At 34.3% G+C, this 5911-nt stretch overlaps 1 pseudogene; it reads right to left on the minus strand.

Moving 5' to 3' along the window:
- Nucleotides 1-4853, minus strand: part of LOC123241767 — a 27589-nt pseudogene extending 22736 nt beyond the window's left edge.
- Nucleotides 4854-5911: the final 1058 nt, after the last annotated feature.

Here is a 5911-nt window from a genome sequence, read left to right on the forward strand (position 1 = left end):
ATATATATATATATATATATATATATATATATATATATATATATATATATATATATATATAATAAAAGAATGTTTCTGGAAGTGTCTGCTGTTCAGTCACAGTTCCTCCTGGTATTTATTAGGCTTATTCCCTTCCTTTCCTCTATAAACTGTGGCACCCTCCCAGAATGGATTAGTAATGCTGTATGGAAGGCATAAGGAGTGGAAAAACTTGCTTGAGTTTCATGAGGAAAATGTATAAAAATAATATATAACAATGAAAATACACCAGCATTACAGCTATCTGAAGGCAAAAAGACACTACTTATTGTGGAGAACTTTATTATTTTCTAAGGTAGAACCCTTAAGAAATGGAGTCCAAACTTCATATTTTATAGAAGAGGAAGCAAAGTTTTAGAGATATTAAGTAAATTGCACAAGGTGACATAATGATTTAATAGAAGAACTTTGGATTATTCATGTAGGAAGCTATAGGTCTTTAATAAAGTGTTCACTTCTGATATGCAGAAAGGTCAGAAAAAATTAATAATCGATAGACACTGTGTGAGGTTAAATTTCTACAGGAATTTTCCCTGATAAAATCCAAGAAAATAATATTTAAGTATATTATTTATAATGCTCAAATATATTATAAATCTCATTGAAGAGTCTATGATATCTACTAAGACTTCACCAGGATGATCTCAGTTTTTAATTTAGCTAATGCAAGATAAACTACTTTCATCAAGTTGGCAAGATAAGTCTATCAGAAGGAAATTGTATCATAACAGAAAAGAATTGTGACTGATAAAAGAATAATGGAAAAAGGACAATTAGAGAATAATAATATTATTGGTCAGCATTTTTCTTTTGCTATCTACGGGAGTCACCAGTATAAATTTTCTAGGCAGAAAAATCAAATATCTTTAAAGTAGAGAAGAATAACATTCAGATGTATAGCTGGAACTCTGACTTTAAGCAGTCATATTCCTTCCTCAAGCACAAAAGCAAGCCTTTTTATCCTTTATTATTTTTGCCCATATTTTCTCATTAATTTTCTATAGCAGATCTTCCTAAAGCACTAAAGGTCATTTAAAAAAATTGAGTATGGAAAGATTTATCAGAATAGAAAGCTATCACAACAGGTTAGATTATTTTATGGGGAATAACTTTTTAAAGTTTTATTGCTATCTTTTATTCATATTACTTTTAATTTCTGTTGCTCAGAAATTTTTCAGGCATGTCCAACACTTCATGACCCCATTTGGGGTTTTCTTGGCAAAGATATTGGCGTGGTTTTACATTTCTTTCTCCAGCTCATTTACTGATGTGAAAACTGAAACAAACAGTTAAGTGACTTGTCCAGAGTCACACAACTAGTAACCCTCAGGGGCCCAATTTAAACTTAGGGAGATGAGTCTTCCTGACTTTAGTCCTGGTATTTTATTGACTGTGCCAACTAGCTACCCTTACTTTAATTAATTCTCTAATATATATCTTCCTCTTCCTCCTCCTTTCCATAAAATCAGGTTTTATAACAAAGAATAAAAAAGAAACTGAAAGAACAGGTAAGCGAAAATCACCTTCCTATAAACCAGGTCCAAAATTACATGCGAGATTCCACACCCACAATCTCTTAACTCTACAGAGAAGGAAGGCTACTTCATTTTCATACCTTGAATTTCAACAATCATTTATTTAGCAATGACAACAGTCAACATAACTCGTTTGCACCATATAAGAACGTGGTGAGGGAAGTGTTCTAATTATTCTCATTTTTTAAATGAGTTAAGTAATGTTTGAGAAGGCTAATGATTTCCTTAAGGTACCAGAGCATGTAATAGCTTAGAGTGGGATTTAAACCCACTTCCATGTTTTAAATCCATGATTCCATAGAGAGAATATCATTTTAAAGGCAATCAATTTTATTTTTCTGCTTCAATATCCACCAGACAGTCTTCTGATCACTAATTTAATCTTTAGAATAGAAGATATGTCTTGGACAAATCACTAATAATGGTTATCTTGTAAGACAATATTTTGATGGAAAAATAGCATGTTGGCATTCTGGTTTATTAAATCAGTCTCTTTGGGGTTTGGTTAGTTTGAAGTGGTTCTTCATAATCTCATTAGCTTTTACTAAACTTATCAAATTGAGTTTCTGAATTGAAAAAGATTCAAGATCTTGAGGCTCATTGGATGGTTACCTCATCCAAGTCCAGTTGCTCAGTTGCAAGAAATCCTTTGTCGAATGAGTAAATTCTCATGTGGTGAGTCTGAAGCACATACAGGTCAAATGAATATCCAAGGTCACACGACTAAGTAAGCAATAGATATGAGAAACAAACCCAGATCTTCCCAAATGAAATTTCAACCCTTTATTGACTCTGCCACACTATCTCTATTGTTCTAAATTTACCAGATAATAAATTTGACTAGATCTTCCTCAATAATGCCCAACAACTTATTGTACTCAAAACTCAATCATTTCTACAGCTCACAACACCCCAGAGCCCTGCTCACATCCTCATGATGCTTGTAATATATTCCCTCCTGACCTTCAACTCTTAGAACTCCTAGTTTTCTTGAAAGGTCAGCACAAGTCTCACCTTCTACAGGAAATCTTTTCTGATCCTTTTCATCTTCTAGTAACTCCCTCCATTGCCCCCTCCATTTATTTTTAAAATTATATTTATATCATATCACATAATATATCATGCTGTTATATTATTGTGTATTTATGGTTGTGCAAGTTGTTTCCTCTGATAGAATATAAGTTCCTTGAAGGCAGGGACTATTTCATTTTTGTCTTTTGTTGGGGGAACCCCTTACTTTCTGTTTAAATCACATTTCTAAGGCAGAAAGGCAAGAGCTGGATGACTAGTATTCTATCCACTGAACCACCTACCTAGCCCTCAAAATGTGTATTTTGAGGTTTTGTGAGGGAACTTGGTCGTCTTAAAAAAACAAACCCCAAAACATTAGAACCCAGATATTTGATTTTTCTAGTAGCTTAGTGGTAAAAGCTTCCAGATATGCCTTTATTTTTTATTTTTATTTTGAATATTTTCCCATAGTTACATATTTCATGTTCTTTCCCTCTCCCCAAAACCTTCCTAACCCCGCTGAGCCAATGCACAATTCCACTGGGTTTTTTGATTAAGACCTAATTCCATATTATTGATAGTTGGACTAGAGTTATTGTTTAATGTCTACATCCCCCAGATATGCCTTTAAAATAACTTTATTGTTCAGGATTGGTAGAAGAAAATACCTCAGCCTCCTCTCCCTTCCTCTCTTGAAGAAGGACCTAGGATTTTCAGAGGACCAGAAGGCTTGGAATTTTCCTTTATGTCCTAGCAGTATCTGAAACAGCAGTGTCTGGTGACATTATCTCCATTAGGATCATAGTTTAGTTTGGATACAATGAGGAAAAAGTAGATTCAGGACTCTACAATGGGCCAAGAAAAAAAAAGCTATATACACCACACTGAAAGAGAATAAACTCCTTCCCAAGAATTGGAGAAAAGGACTTCAAACAATGAAAACAAGTGAGTTACTCCTTTGCTATGTGGGCCCAGAATCTTAGCCAAGAAAACCTCAAATGGAGTCACCAAGAATCAAATATAACTGAACAATGTGACAGTGTATGAAATATTCCATGCCCTGTAGCCCCTCACCTCTACTCCAAATAAGAGATGATTCAATTTCTCAACGTCAATTTTTTAAAAAGTAGTCACTAAAGTTCCACTTTACTCTAAGTCAATGCTTTGCACATAGTGGATATTTAGCAAATGTTTAGGGCTGTAGAAACTTTAATTTAAAAGTACTTTTATCATAGGTTTTTTTTGGGATGATAGGGGTTAATGCTAGTACTTAACAAAAAAGAAATTAGGTGGTATAAGAACAAGAATACTGAAACTCTATAAAAGATCTTGCAACCACAAATGTATTAGGTATATTAAGTCTTCAATATTATAATATTACACTGACATAATTTTTTGCAACAATTTTTTCTTTTTCCTGTAGAAATGAATGAAAACCTCACTTTACAATTTTTTTGCCATTTAAAATCATACATGAAAAGTATTTGGATGTCATTTGGGATTATCACTACAGTTAAAGAGAATCTCTCAGCCCTTGGAAAAAAAATTCTCCCTAGCAACTGTGACACCATTAAAAAAAATGAAATATTTTCACCCTGATAGTTGAACATTTGAGATGGCTGAGCTCTGAGAGCCTGTGACTCTGTGTTGAAGCAATTCTAGACTCTCTTTTAATTTAATACAGACTTAGGAATATATGGATTGACCTATGTGCCAAAGCTCAACAAACCCCTGTATAAGTAAGAACACAGGAAGTGATACACAGAAAGAAAGCGGGAACACCTGTCTAGGTCACTGTCGGTCCATCATGCTTAACTAATTTTTCAGTGACCTCTGCCCCAGATTTCCACAGAGCCACAGAGATTTATATCTTTCATCCAACCACTCCTACACCTGCCTCCAATTAATGAAAGGAGACTTAACTTTGTTATCTGATGAACTGAACTCATAGAACTGTTGAGACAATTGTTTTATTATTGTATTGACAAATTATCCTATTAACAACTGGCTACTACAAAAATCAATTAAAATCTTGGCTGAAATGCTCAAATATAGTTAGAGAGGTACGGCTGGGAATTAAATGGTGAGTTAATGGTTTGATGTAGAGTTCATAAATTAGCTACAACCAGCTCAAACACAGAAATTTGTATTGATAATGAGAGTGCTAAATTACCATACAGCGTATGGAGCTGCGTGGCATTCAATTTCATTGTATTTCATGCTGGCCTCTTTCTTGATACCTGTATGCATAGCAGTGCCATCTTTCATTTTTGCCAAAATATATTTCCTAGCTTTCTCAATGCCAGGAATCCCTTAGACTTTACATTTGATAAAGTATATTGTACGAATCCTTAATATGTGTAGTGATGGCATTTGGATATTTAGGTCATGGCTATTTTTTTCTTAAGCTCATTTTTTTTCTTCCTCCTTGATTGTAACAATTACGAACATTTTGATGGTTTAAAATCAGAATATAATGTCATGGGACTTGGAGATTGACCAGAGACTGGACTCTGGATTGGAAAGCAAAGAACCTTGTATCACGCCTTTGAACAGAATCCCATCCTGCCTTTTTCTCTGGCACTTTCAGCTAGTAATAACAATGTGCTGATGATAATACCTTGAGATTTACTTCTGCCCTCTTGATACTCCTCATAAACTGTACTTTAAGCAACAGTAAGTAAAATTATATGTACTGTATAAAGTATACATTATACTTCAGATTATCTTAAACTCTACCTCAAAGTACACTTAGGGGAAGCATAATCAGGAAAAGCAGCCCTAGAGAATGAGAGACAATGAAACTTCTAAGGCAAAACTCCACTTCCTTTCAAGTATATTATCTTTAATGGTGTTAAAAAAAGATCTAGAATATTTAAGTGGAAGGGAAAGGAAAACTATCTCTCTTAGTCACTGATCTGTTGCATTAACACTTAGAAGTGAGTTGGAAGAGTTAGACTTGCAAAGTTAAATGAGAAGAGCGACTAATCCCTTTGTTGAGAATGATGTCAAAGGATTCTTGAAGCTCTCTGTTATCCTCTCCCATAAATAAGTTTCACAGTCCCAGAAAGCACACATTTGTCTAAATATTACCTGATCACTGTCTTTTTAGCTAAGTGGTACCATCTTTCATTCGTGAGAAGCCATCAAGCAGTTCAGAAATGCAGATATTTCAAGTAGAATGTAGGAACAATTCAGAAAAGAAAGGGAATTATAGCAATTGTGCACCCGTGCATCATTAGGCATCACTCAGTCACTGATCCGTGGAGCTTAGCTCATATAACTCTGGATGAACTGTAAGGTTTCACCACCAGCACTGAGCAGAC

This window comes from Gracilinanus agilis, chromosome 3 (assembly GCF_016433145.1).
Source record: "Gracilinanus agilis isolate LMUSP501 chromosome 3, AgileGrace, whole genome shotgun sequence".
In the NCBI taxonomy this organism is placed as follows: Eukaryota; Metazoa; Chordata; class Mammalia; order Didelphimorphia; family Didelphidae; genus Gracilinanus; species Gracilinanus agilis.